We start from the raw sequence: 14,940 nt of genomic DNA on the forward strand, positions 1-14,940 counted from the left end.
TCGGGGAGGGAAAGTGTTATTTGGTAATCCTGCACTTTAGCAGTCACCAGGAAAGCCCTGGGGTTCCCAGTGGAAAATCACTGCACACCAAGGTGGGAATGACTTCTGTCTGGAGCAGCGGGTAGATAAGCCACCTGGGGACTGAGCGAGAGTTGCTGCAGTCAGGAAGCCTCACCCACACACCTGTTTTCCATCCTCAGCATGTGGTGGCTACGGGGTAACTTTACTCCCTGCTTTGGGAAATATAGGTTGATTTGCAGCATATTTTCTTGGCATCAGAGTAGGAGCCTGGGAATTAATTTCAATTCATATGAATTCTCTGGGGTTACGTGGATAACAGTGAGTCTTTCTATTCTTAGGAAATTTCATATTTTCTGAAACTGGAAAATGGACCCATAAAAATGTAAGGCTTTGATTTTCAAAAGAAAATCTTAAAAAATTTTCATGCACATTCTGTACTCCACCACCCCCACGCTGCTGCTCATTTATACATTTTACTTTGGCTTTAGTTGAATTAAATCTTGCCATTATTAGCTTTCTATCAATCAGGATCCCACATGATAGTAGTATCTGTGTATTTTGTTAAATAGCAAACATATTGTTATAAATGACATGTATGTAAAAAAAAGTCACCTCTAGGAAGGTAAAGCAAGTTGACAAATGTTTCTTTAAGTGGAGCTAATTGCATGGAATATTTTATGACATTTCCATGGAAAATGTTACAGGACATCTCTAGAGGATTTCAGGGGAACTTTTATAGCTGTTTCCTGCTCCATCAGCATTTTTACAGAATCCTGTGGAAAGCAGGGGTGCTTGCTGCCGCATCTGGTTATTCATGGGCATCACTTTCTGTTGGAGAATGGAGGAGCCCGAAGCCCAGACACATTTGTGCAGACTGTCCTGAGACCACGCGTGACCGTGGGGCTCTAAGACTGGCTTGAAAGAGGTGCTGTTGGGTTGGGTGATGTGGGGAAAAGCTGCCCTAAGTTTCCATTGAATGCAGTTCACTAAACCATAGTCCTCAAATGAAAGACCTTTTGGAAAATTCTAAAGTCTAGTAGAGACTGGCTGTTATAACCCTTCTCTTGCGAGAGTTTAAATGTCACTCAGTGACAAAAAAAAATGCCATTCCTACTGTATTGAAGACATACTACATCTAAGGAATACAGACAAGTGTAAGTGCAAAGTGCATGTTCCAGAAACTAATAATGTTAGTCAGTCATGTCGGGTTATGGCTTTGTTGGTCTTTGCCTGCAAGTAGTCCACATTTAAAGTGCAAAGTACACCCTGCAGCTACTGTACTCAATCGCATCGCCATTTCTCTGTGGAACAAAGGTTAACATATAAATAAAGGCTCTCATATTATCATCGCATGCAGATTTAAAACAGCCCTTTATTTAATTGATTGCACCTGATTATATATCATAACTAGGTAATTATTTTGTTACCATATTCATATATGATATAAACTCTTGAAACTGAATCTGTAATGGAGAGTAAATGGCAGTATCGGGTCCTCTGACATGAAATTAACACTTGAATATCTGTGCTGTCAGCAGAGACTCTGCACAGCGCAGTGGGAGATCCACTTCAGAGGTCCACAGGGTTCTTGGGTATTGGTTTACGCATTGGCACTGACTAGGTCATGGTATCACTCAAACTCATGTTCTCCTGTATCTTGATGTACTGTCTTCACATTTTACCACTCTGTCTTTTCTTGAAGGGACATTCTAATTGGAGACGTTGATAATAGCACTTTTCACTCATTTAGAAAGTGTAACTTTCTAAACACTTCCCTATCTACAATAATACTGAGAATTAGTAGGATAGAAATCATCCCATTTCTTTACAGAAGTGGAAGAGCATTTGAATTACCTGCTTTAGTTAATAGTTCTTTTATTGAAAGGGTGGGTAATAGAACCCAGGGATTCAGATTCCTAAGTTTCAGATATTTTCTGTTGACTAGAACATACTGATTCGCTGCAGAAAATTTTAAAAGATGTTAATTTCTCAAGATAAGGATACACCAATGAGCTCTGTGCCTTGGTCTCCTTAAATCATTCAACATCACTCTGCATGGCCCACGGCCCGCCCCAGTTGCTCAGATGTTGTTTTCCTTGTTCACATGCTGGTATGTCTCCATGATGCCAAAATAACTAATCAGGTCAAGATATTCTCTGAAAAAGTAAAACCAGTAGTGTTTAGTGTCATGGAGACAAAACAACCAGTTGATTTGACTTCTATCCATTTTCAATCAGTGGTTTTAGAACCATGGAGAAATAGCCTGTCTTTTCTCATTTTATGGGATATTTTTCCTTCTTCCCACTTTTTGTTCCCCATTTTTTTTTTAAAAAAACACATTTTACTCTTTTTCCATCCCAGGTAACAAATGGTTATTATAGAAAATTTGAAATGTAAAATGTAGAGAGAAGAAAAAGATTAACTGTAGTTATATGGAACACACAAACATTGTCCCCAACATGTTTAAAACAAGTAATACTCCTTTCTCTTTCCTACAGTCAACTTGCTGAATTTCCACTACATGTTGGAAATTTCCTCTTTGCTTCTAATTTATTTATTATATACTGACTTTTGTCTTCAGAGATACCTGATTAATTTTCTATAAGATCTTTATGAAGTTCTCTTTGATTTGGCACTACTTAGCAATGAATAGTGGTGTTAACCTATTTTTGCTCACTGATTTTATTAATTTTTACTAATTTTACTCTTTTTACTCACTGAATATGGGCTGAATTGGGAAAACTGAGTCTTGGGTTTTGAGACCCCGGTCACGTGTGGTAGTAGTTGAATGATTTTACTACGCAGTGTCATACCATGATCACGCCGTCATTTACTCGTTCATTCAGAACGTATTTGTTGACTACCTCCTGTGTCCCAGACACTTCTAGGTAATGGGTATGTAGTTATCAGTATGGACTCCATGAAGACAGGTTGGTTCTCACCAAACACTAAGGAATATATGCATGAAGTAAGTCAGTAGCTGGGAGGACAGGTGGGAAGGAGAAACGCATGTACTGGGCTCAAAGCCAGCTGTAAGGCTATCAGGGTTAGGCAGAAGTTTATCCCATGGATCTAAACATCTCATACGCTCAGCTACACAAACCTCTTCATCCATCTGGGTGACATTGTACTAGGAAGTTAGAGATCATCCTCCTGCTGATATGGCATAGAAAAGAGGGCAAGAGCGGATGAACTCTAGGGGTTACCTGATACAGAAAGAGGAAGCATTAATTTACGTATATATGTATATATATGGACATACACACACCCATATACATTCCCTCCCTCCCTCCCCCTCTTCCCCTCTCACCTTTTGCCTTGGGGTTTGAGAGACATAGGGTGCAGGTATCACTCTAGGTTTCCCATTTCATTGACCTCAACAACGTTCACATAAAGTGAGCATGGAATTTCCCTAAAGTTAGAGGTTCCTATGAGTAATTCCTTGATAATTTTGGAGGCAAGCTTTTGTAGGGAGCAGCTATGTGGCAAGATCCTTGAAGGGAGTAACAGAATTTGTAGCAGTTCTAGGTTGTTCCAACTGGAACAGATAACTAACTGGAGATAGAATCGCACAGCTCAACATCAGGGAATTCAGGAAGATGTGTTTCAGGGGGCCCTAAGCTAGTTCCACGCTGGGCCAAGAATAACAACTTGGGGTAAGACTGTACATGGCCACATGTCAGTTTTTGATATATTTAAAAAACAAATATGATAACTTTTGGAAAACAGTACAACAACAGAAACATACTAAAGTCCACGTTGGATGAGCTGGGTTCTAGTCCTGAGTCTTCAGTAACCACATGACTTTAGGAAAAGCATTTTGCCTCTAGGTCTCTCTGCTTCTTCATCTGAAATATAATAATATTAACTAAATGACCACTAACATTCCTTCAAAGCTCCATAATTTTGTGATGTGAGAAGAATCCAAAATATCTTCACAGAGAAGTGGGTATGAACAAGACAATTCTCTCCACCTCCCTTTCAGTACTTGGCGGTGATCAAAAGGCCATAACCTTTTAGATACGTAAGGGGCAATGCCATCTAATAAAAAGAGCTCTGAATTTGGAGTCAGTTGACTCCACTTAGTAATAAGCATGTGATCCTGGAAGAATTATACCTAATTTCTTTAAGACTCAGTTTACTCATCTGTAAACTAGGACAAAAGCACTCACCCTCACAGGTCCCTCATGAAGGACACCTGCGATGACAACCGTGCATCCCCATGGCACAGCACCTGACACATAGCACGGGGTCAGTTGGCCAGTCTCCCCTCTTTCTTTCCTCTCATCCTCCTGAAAGTGGATGGCTAAGTTTACTGGTATGATCTTAGTGAAAGTTGTCCCTTGTAGTCCAGTTGTCCCCAACCCTCCATCGAAGTTGGGCCACCACCCAGTGATTACCTGCTCCAGAATGCTGCTTTTGGTGAAAGCTGCACATTGTTTTAGACTGAATTTTTGTCCTGGGCATCTCTGTTGCTGGGAAATTCTGCTGGGATCATTCCAGGGCCATGGATCTCTGTGCTCCTGAGAATGCATTTTCTTACGGTAAGAATGTGTGCAGCAGTCAGCTGACTCTTTGACGGGGTAACGGGTAAAGCCCACGTGGTTCCATGGCTAAAGCATGGAAATAGATCAGAAATGATTTTTAAAAGTTTACAAGAAAAGAAGAAGTAGGCGAAGAACGACAGTAGGAGGAAGGGAAGGGAACGTAAAGTAAAAGAGAAATGCGAATAGGCAGGGAGGGGAGATGTCAGCAGTGTTTTCAGGGGCTGTAAATTCCCTTTCTCTGACTTTGTAGAATCAGAGACATTCTCAGGGGTCCTCTCTCAAGCCACAGACTTTCAGAAACCCAGAATATTACATTTCTGGAATAGTCCAATGGTTTGGGAGTAGTTCTAAATGCTGATTCTATAACACAAGTCCATGGGTTGTCTGAATTAGAATCACCTGTGGACATTGTGTTACACACAGATTTCGGGACTTCGGGTCTGAATGGACTGCATCAGAAGCCTGAGATGGGCCAGGGAATCTGCATGCTTACAAGAAGCATCCAAAATGATACTGATCTGGTGCTAACGGCACTGTTTTAGGAACATGTCAAGATGGTATATCATCTTTTCTCCAATAGTTAGAGCCAAAGGCTAAAGCACCCTTTTTATGTTATATCAGTTTTTTAGTGGAGAAAAAAGCCAAAACCCTGGGGATCTAGCTGAACAGTGTAGCTATATAGATATATATCTATGAGAAGCTCAAGATCATGGGTGTGGGTCTATCACATCAGTGTACTGTACGTAAATTGCCAGGGATGGGATCATAGGGGACAACCTTCAAGTTTGAGATTCCCTCTCTTCTCATGCTGGAAGAGACTACTCATGGTGGGAAGGAAAAAGCAAACACAGCTGTCTTTCTTCCCAGCCCTTCCATCACTTGTAAGAGACTGCCCCTTGCAGTGTCTCATGCAGACCAAGTGGGGACGCTGGTTTAGCCAGAGCAGTTAGGCAGTCTAAGCCACTGGAACACAGGAGGTGGGCACAGTGGTGATCGGACACCTCCTGGTACGGATTTTAACCTGAATCCCAGGCACCAACTGGCCCCACCCTTCCTTGCCTTCTCTCTAGGGCCTGCCTTGATGTACTACAATTTCTAAGTAGTTGAAATCAGACATTCATAGAGAAGTTCTAACTGTAGATTGTCAAAGCTGTTCCACCTGTTTTCCTGTATCTGTGAACCCGAGTGACCTCTAGTAACTGCATTTGTATATATTTGACACCCAATGCAAATGCCCTTTGGATTAATGGCACACTCAAATGTGACTACTTTTTTCCATTGGCTGTATTACACTAGATGTGCACGAAAGACAGAACCGTAGCCAAACCACAGCTGCTTATAGGGCGTGTACTGTCATTTTGGTCAAATTCCTGGACTGTCATCCACCATCTATCACAAGTGTCTTTCTTCAAAGGGAAAATAGGAAAATAAACTTTGACTTTTGCAAGCAAAAAGAGCAGAGAATTGGTTCAATGATATGAATTTTATTAATTATGCAACTTTTTTGGAGAAGAGGTAGAAGTCCGCTCTGTGTTTGGAAACACCAAAGAATTTAACAATTTACCTCCTGGTTTAAGCAAAACACATCCATATGCTAATATATGCCCCCTTAGTGTATTCAGGAGTAGCTTAAAATCATTTAAGGAAGCCAAAAGTCTCAAGGATTTCTATTCTGCTTCTGAACTGGTTACGTTTCCAAAATGTCTCCCTCATCTTTTGTTGATTGTAAAATAAACAGGCCGTTAGAGAAAGAGAACTTTTCTCCCTTTATTTTACAAATATAGCTGTGTTTCAGAAAAGTATTTTGGGCAGCTAGCCAAAATACATACAAATGATATGGAGGGTTAGAGAATGATTTTTCAGTATTTATGCCTAGGAAAATAAGGTTTTGGGTAAAAGTTACAAACAATTGTTCTAATTGAAGCTGAGCTGACATACTAGGAATATTTTAACATTTCGTAATTTTTTTTAAAATAAGAAAACTTACTTTGGGCTCTAATTTAATTTTGGATACCTGGGAACTCCACTATGATGTAAAAATGCCAGAAATGTTGGGTTTTAGTGGCAAGATTAGATAATGTGGATGTTGTATGTACGTATAGTTTATTTCATTTTAGTTATTTTAGTTGCAAAGCTTAGATAATGTGAATATTATTATTCTTTATACTGTTTCTTCCGTCTGTAGTAGAATGATTCTGAAGTCTTGGCATGACTTTACTAATAACCTGGCCTATGACTTTATTTCCAAAGAAAGGAAGAGAAAACAGTGAGAGGACGGGTATGATGTGCTCAAGATACGGGTCACGGCCTCCTGGCCACGCCCCCTTTAACAAAAAACCGTCTGCTCTCAGTTACAGTTCTAATGACGGCTGGGAATGCAGACCTGTTAGCAGCAGGTGCCCATCTGCCACAGAGAACGAGTTCGATCCCAGCTGGGCTGGTCGGATGCCCCCAGAAACAAGGGACTGACACCCAGAGATCAGGCAGGTTGTCTGTGAGGAGCAGTACCGGAGCTAGAGTCATTGTGTGGCCAGCGGCAAATCACATGACAGGTATACACAAAAGCTACAATCCTTGTAAAGGAGGCTGTCTATAGAGGAGAGCCAAGTGTGTCTTCATTTCGTCTTGCCTTGTAACAAATTAGCATAAACTTAGTCGCTCAGAACAATGCCCATTTAGTGTCTCACATTTTGTATTGGTCAGAAACCTGGGCCTCACTTCCTTGGGTACTTTGACCCAGGGCTCTCACAAGGCTGTATTCAGGGTGTCAGCTGGCTGCGAGATCTCATCCCAAGACGGAGATGCTTCCATAGCTGATTTACATAGCTGTTGGCAGGATTCATCTCCTAGCTTGCTGTTACCTCGGGGGCTCCCTGTCTTGCCATGTGGTTCTCATCATAGGGCAGCTTATAACATGGCAGCTTGCTTCATCCAAGCCAGTAAGGGAGAGAGCTTGCTAGTGAGACTGAAGTTAGAGCATCATGTAATGTCATCACAGAAGTGGCATACCATCATCTCTGCAGTATTCTATGGGTTAGAAGTAAGTCATAGGTTCTGCCCACACTCGGGAAAGGGTTTGCATTAAGAGTTTGAGTACAAGAACACAGGGATTATTGGGGGCCATCTTAGAGTCTGTCTGCCACAGAGCAGAAATGGAGAAAGTCCAAGAGACGTGACAGAAATTGAGAGAGGGAAGGGGAGGAGGGGAAAGGAAAGGAGTGTGTGTGTATGGGGGGGGGGGTGGGGAGAGAGAGAGAGAGAAGAAGAAGGAGAAAGAGGAGGAAGAGGAAGAAGGAAGAGAAACCATCTTAATCATTTTTAAATGTACTGTTCAGTGGTGTTAAATTTATTCTCATTGTTTTGCTACCATCACCCACCACCATGCATCTCCCGAATTCTTTTCATCTTGCACAACTGAAAGTCTCCCCATTAACCACTAACTGTCCAGTACCTGCCCCCACCAACCCCTCCAGCTCCTGGTAACCACCATTTTACTTTCTGTCTCTATGAATTTGATTATTCCAGATACCTCATATCATTGGAATCATACAGCATTTGTCTTTTTGTGTCTGGCTTCTTCACTTAGTGTAATGTCCTCAAGTTTCATTCATGTTGTAGCATGTGTCAGGATTTTCTTCGTTTTGAAGGCAGAGTAATATTCCACCGTATGTATAGACCACACTTTCTTTATCCATTTATCTGTCGATGGACACTAGCGTTGCTTCTACCTTTTGGCTATTGTGAATAATATTGCTGTGAACATGGGTGTATCGATATCTCTTTGAGATCTTGCTTTCAGTTCTTTTGGTAACACATCCAGAAGTGAAGTGGAATTGCTGGATCATATGGTAATTCTATTTTTAATTTGTCGAGGAATCACCCTACTGTTTTCTACAATGGCTGCACTATTTTATATTCTTACCAATAATGGTCAAGAATTCTGATTTCTTTGTATCCTTGCCAACACTTGTTTTCTTTCTTTTTTATTCTTTTTGTTGTAGTAGCTATCGTGGTGTGTGAAATGGTATGTCATGGTGGTTTTGATTTGCATTTCCATACTGATGAGTGATGTCGCACACCTTTTCATGTGCTTGTTGATCGTTTGTTTGTCGTCTTTGGAGAAACATCTATTCAAGTCCTTGGCCCATTTTATATTTTTATGTTTTGAATTTTTATAAGAGTTGATTTGTGCCAAACTGACGACATATGTCAGGGAACAACATCTCAGATGCTTTCTGTGAACATGGATGTATATAATTTTTAATTTGTATCATTTGAATTTCACATGATGCAAAAGAATGGACCACATTCTCCACTACACTTTACAAAAACAGGAACTGAACATAAACCCAAGGGCTGAACATAAACCCAAGGGCTACCAAATATGTTTAGGTATAAACCTTTTCTTAGAGAGGACTGGGGGAGGCAGAGGGTACTCAAGAGGCTGCAAAGAGACTTGTGTATTTGATGCTTCCAGACTTGCACTCTTTCCACGTATTCTCTCACTAACACTTGTTTTTGGCTTCTAATGAAAGAAGTTAGAGTCTTTTTCCTTTTCACAGACATGATTAGCAGTAACTGCTAAATTAGGTAGCATCTCCAAAGTATACATAACTTAAAATTATGGGAAGGACAAAACCTTTGTTCTTAGATCACTGAGGCTCACTGTAGTCGGGCCTGGGAAGCAGGTTGCTTGCTGGAATAGCCAATATATAAAGCAGGTGAATCCCAAATCCACAAGCAGAAGAATTTTCTTCCAAAGCTAGGGGTGTATGGGGTGGGGCGGGAGGTGGGCTGTTGTAACCCTGCCTCCCCTTACATCCCCTCCCCCTTCCTAGGCGGTGCAAAGCCCCCTGATTGGGAAATTAGATCTATACTTTGAACAGAGTCAGACTGCTTTTCTTTTTTCCCTTTCCTTCGCCCTTTTCCCCCCCACCATTCTAATGAAATTCGCAGACATGGAAAGGAAACCGAGTTATTTATAGGAGTGGGAGGAATGTGAGCGCCAATTGTGCTTAGTCTATTCCTAAGTGCCTAATCTGTTTGCTATTAAATTTTACAATCTTTCAGCAATATACACATTTTTTAAGGGGAGAACTTAATAAATCTGACAAAGAAAAAACAAAATAAATTATTCTAAGGATTCAAATCTTCTAATCAAAGGCAGGTCTAAAATAAAAGTTTACTTGTAGCATTAACCTCTCTTTGGCAGCACTGATCTCTTCCCTCTCCCTTCGACCAGTTTATTGATTTTAATTTTTTTCCCTAGACTTCCGAGGTTTGATATAGCTACTCATGTGTGATACAGATTTTCGGTGGTGAGTTACCATGCATGCATACTCATGCGCAAGGAAAATTGGGTCAAATGGAAAGTTATTGGGCGCAAATTTCTGAAGAAGGCACTGAGCACTCGAACTCAAAACCCAACATTCTGACTCTGTAATAATGAGGATAACTCACATGATTTGGTCCAACATAAAGTCAGCCGGGGGAGAAAATCGTCATGGGAAAATTTCCCAGGCTTTCCCCCTTTGATTGCCTCCACCTAATAATCCTGGGAACCTGCTTATTGGAAATTAAACACTTGTCAAAAGGAACTAGAAAAATCGTAACCATTCTTTGGTGAGTTTTCCATCGTGGGAATTATTTCCTGTTTGGTATTTATTTTAGTGTGACTGTCAGGGCTGCAAGGAATAGAGAATTCCTTAAATTACTGTTAAGAAAGGATCAGTTTATTAACAGACCATAGCCTCTTAAATTTATAACTGGGAAACCATCAGGAAACCAGGCAGCTAGAGGGGGCCATGTGGAGTCTCCAACACATGGCATGGTCTTCTCTTTCCGTGTCCTTGTAGTGCTCCCTCTGCCCGCTTCTGCTTCTGAATATCACCCGATACATTATTTACTTGAACTCTTTGTCAGGTTTTTCTCCCTTCTAGCTTCTGCTTGTTCGTATTTTATTTAATGTGTCCTTACAGCTTCAGTGCGTTATGATCTGCCTTACCTCTCTCCTACCAAACCATCACGTTGGCTTCAGTTTCTTTTGCTCAGCTGCCTCAGTCATTCAGTAGTTTCAGTTAAAATTCTTACGAAAGGGAATCTGATGGGTTTAGTTTGATTTTTTTTAATGCCATTCCAACCTATGGTGTAGGTTGCAGGTTAGCCGATGGTTTAGCTGTTTGTGAGTCAGATGCCAACTGCTTTCAGACATCTGGGGCCTTGGGGTGGAGGGAACAGGGTCATGTGATCCACACAGGACCTCCTCTTCAGTTGGAGCTGTAGACATATTTTGAAGGTAACTTGCTATTCTCCAAGGAAGGGCGTAGGTACCAGTCAGAATTACAACCATGATGTGAGGCTGATTATTTGCGATTTCTGAGCCTCAGTTTTTCCTCTGTGCAAATGAGATAATGTTTACTTTTCAGGGCATTTTTGGTTATCTGTTGCTGAGTAACCACCCTGAAATTTAGTGGTTTAAAACAACAGTAAATTCAATACATCATTTTTTTCTCATGATTATGTGTCTTGACTGGGCAGTTTTGATTCATGGGGTGTCACTGTGGGATGTCCGTCCAGGAGATTCAAAATGTCTTCACTCCCATGCTTGACAATTGGTGCTGGCTGGTGCCTGGGAGCTCTGCTGGGACTAGGGCTCTAGGTTCTGCTTCACATGGGTCTCTCTATGTGGCTGCTTGAATTTCAGCATGGTAGCTGGGTTCCATGGAGGAGAACCTCAAGAGGACAAGCCCCGTTGTGCAGGCATGTATCAAGCCTTACGGCTTTACTTTTGCTAATGTCCTGTTGGGCAAAGCTGGTCACCTGGCCCAGCTCAGCCTTGATGGGGTGGAGACTCACCAAGGTGTGACTGCTGGGGTGGTGGTTTACTGGAATCCGTGAAGTCACATATGCAGGTTTTGTCACACTAAATAAGGTAGTAAATGCATAATGGTCTTTAATGCACAAAATTGACACTGAGTAAACACTTGAATGAGGTTTTTGTTGAAGGAAGTGTTGACAGTTTTCTCTATATAGCATAGCTGTGTTGCATTGTATGTTTCTGTGTTTCAAACATGAATGCGTTCGCCAGAAGCATTAGTAGTACACTTTTTGCAAACATATTTAGGAATTCTTTCTTCAAAGGTATTTCAGAATTCTCAAGAATTCCAGGTGTCCTAGACTTCTCTCCTTCTCCAAGAGCCACTGCTTCCAATCTCCAGAGACCTTATAATACCTAAGAAAAGTACTACATAACACTGCAGCATAGGCATTCAGTGGACCCAGAATGAGACAGGTTAGTTAGGGAAAGCATCTCAGAGAGGGAGCCTTGAGCAGTTCTTAGGTAAACAGGAATGATCACTCCGTAGCCCTTCAGTCTCCTGATTTTGCAGAAGAGGAAGCTGAAGCTTAGAAAGGAGAAGCGATCTGCCCAGTGACCTAGCCCCAATTTTGCATCATTATCTTTTGACACATTCATTCATTGACAAATCTTGATTGAGTGCCACCCACCGTAGTAGACTTTGTATATATGGGAGAGAAGAGAAGAGACATGTCCCTGACTTGTGGAGATGGCAGTCTCACCTGCACGGTAAAGACGGTGATTAAGTAAATAAATTAACTAACGATCCAAAATTGTGATGAACACTATGAACAAACCCAGCAGAGTAGAGTGATTGAGAATATTGTTGGAAAGAGAGGTTGGTCGAGAAGGCTTCTCTGATGAGGTAAAATCTAAGCTGCATCCTGAAGGGGGAGTGAGAATGAGGCAGCCGTGTGAGGAACAAGAGAGAACATTCGCGACTGAGAGAAAGTGTCTGTTGAGGTCCTAACCCTGGAAAGATTTTTGTGTGTAAGAGGAAATAAAAGATAAAACCTGTGTGGCTGAGCACCACGAATGGAAAGATGAGAGGCACATGATCAACTTAGAGAAGGAGGCAATTCATTGAAATTCTTTTCAATTTCAATGAAAAGAAAATTGACTGTTATTTTAGATACAGTGAAAAGCCATGCAAGTATTGAAGCAAAGGGGTGACACGATCCAATTTATATTTTTAAAGGCTTACTCGACAAACATTGAGTGAAAGTCTATTTATTTGCCAGGGACTCTGCCAAGTGATAACTGGGAGAAAATTAACATATGGACCTGGTGGGGCATATATGGATGGGAGTATGTGGGTAGAGACACACACATCCAAGAGTGGCTACAGGAGTGCGGTAACGTACACAACAGACTGTTTTGTTGTGTTGCTCACAAAGTCTTCCGTGAGCTTGTCCGTGGCCTTGCTGAAATGATAGGCCTAGGTGGCTAATATAACAGAAGCAGGTTACCCAGCCATGGCTGATCCATCCATGGCGGGACACCTGTCCCCAGGAGAACTGGCTTGCTGCTGTAGACCCAGACAGGAGAACAGTAGATTCTCTTACATATGTGAGCACCACAGAGAGTGTGACCGCTGATGGCAAGGACTGCACCTGGCCCTTGGTGCAGCCATGAGGCTGCTATTTATGTTGGACATTGCAATCAGAAGAAGCTGGCCATCTAAAAGAAGAGCCAGAAGAGAGGTGGAGAGGAGCAGAGCAAGAGAGGTAGCGTACAATATTTGAAAGACACATGGAAGAGTAGGGCCCTAGGGGTTCCCAGTTCCAGCTTCCCCAACTTGGGGACATGCTGGGGTTTGCCTGAAGTTGGCTGCTGTGGATCCGCACGGGATACTTGTGCCTGTCCTCGCCTCCCATATGTGGGCTGGGTCTTCAAAAATTTGTATGCTTTTCACAGAGAAGCAGGAGAATGAGGTTTCAGGCAGAAAGAGTAATTTCTTCAAAGACATGAAAGCATAAGCATTTTGAGGGTGCTCTTGGCAAACACTGTATGAAACCTTTGTAAGACCACCCATCTTGATGATGGAAGGAGCATAATGAGAAGTTTAGAGGATGTTTGGAACTAAACCTCCACTTACAGGTCAAATAGTTGGTGATGATGGAAAAAGTGTATTTACCCTACTTCTGCGAATTCCTCTCATAGCGTAAAATGCTCATGTACAGTTGTCGACGTCTGACACCCCACCAGGCATGTAATAGGTACTCAGTGCGTCTTTGAGGCATGATATCGTCTTCCTTTTCCTAGTCCTCGACCACCAGCCCACAGCTAGTAGTAAATATGGGCTTATTACAAATTGAGGTCCAAGTTGTGCCCTTGAAAGGTAAGCACTGAAGCCTGCAGTGGTATTTACAATAAGAAGCTCGAGTCTAGTCCACCGTGAATAATAAACTGACTTCCAGTTGGCCAGTCGCCATTCCTTTCCAAAAGCCAACTGGCAACCAGCTCACCTCCATCCCTCTTGGAATTTACAGATGTGTGCTGGACAGTGTGGGAAAGGGTATTTTACAGCAGCAATTAGTTTATTCCTGGGGTAAACAGTAGAAGTTTAAGGATAATTGCAGCAAGAAATTTGTTTCCTATTGCAGTGTGAATAACCTGCGGGCAGCCAATTGGCTGGTTGCCCTACAAATCCCAAAAAGGACAATTGGCAACTGTTTTGCATTTGTGCCTCGTGGGGATTTATAGATGCACATTGGGGGGGGGGGGCAGGAAAGATGGGGGTCTGTGTTTTTACATAGGTTTCCAAAGCCAACGATGGTTTTCTAGGAGGGGTTAAACCCGGAGAAATTCTGCTCTGTGGAAGGGGAGAGCTTGTTTCTCTTTAAGATGAGAGTTGCAGCTTGAGTGCCAGTTGGCATCTTCTAGATGCTGCTATAGGGCCAACACACACGCAGGCAGCAGAGTCACTTAATCTTCTAACTTTGCCGTTTGCTGCCTGCGACTGTACCGAGCTTGCTGGAGCCTGAAGCAACATGCAGCTCTGAGACTGAGCAGCCAGAGCTCATCGGCCATGGCCGGGGATGAACTGACTGTACCATCCTCTACACTTTGCTTGCCAGCCATTTTGGCCATATTCCCACATTTCTTTTTCAGGTGTGGCGTTACAGGCGCCATTATTATTGTTGTGTTTGCATTTTACGAGGGCACAGATAGAGGACTTTCCAGATACAGTGTCTTCCACTGTGGAGATGCTCTCCCCAGTGCAGGCTCTAATTTGAATGTCAACTCAGGCAGCGGCAGCGTCACATATTTGAATCGCCTTTTCTTTTATGATTATTGCATAATTATGTTTCAGTATGTAAGGATGAATCTTAAGGAAGGAGTTCTTTCTGCTGTATAGATGGGAAAAGTTACTAGGAAAATCCACAAGAGAGCAAAAGTTGGAACTCTTAAATCCTGTTATTACAGGTCATTTAAGCATTTCATGTCGGGGGAGAGGTGCAAAGTCTTGCTTGACTAATTCATGATCATTTCTCCCACCAACCCCGACCGGGC

The 14,940-nt window shown here is 42.1% G+C and overlaps 1 pseudogene; it reads right to left on the reverse strand.

The window, feature by feature from the left end:
- LOC117013222 (uncharacterized) overlaps positions 1-14,559 on the reverse strand; it is a 36,575-nt pseudogene extending 22,016 nt beyond the window's left edge.
- Positions 14,560-14,940: the final 381 nt, after the last annotated feature.

This window comes from Rhinolophus ferrumequinum, chromosome 21 (genome assembly GCF_004115265.2).
Source record: "Rhinolophus ferrumequinum isolate MPI-CBG mRhiFer1 chromosome 21, mRhiFer1_v1.p, whole genome shotgun sequence".
NCBI classification, from domain to species: domain Eukaryota; kingdom Metazoa; phylum Chordata; class Mammalia; order Chiroptera; family Rhinolophidae; genus Rhinolophus; species Rhinolophus ferrumequinum.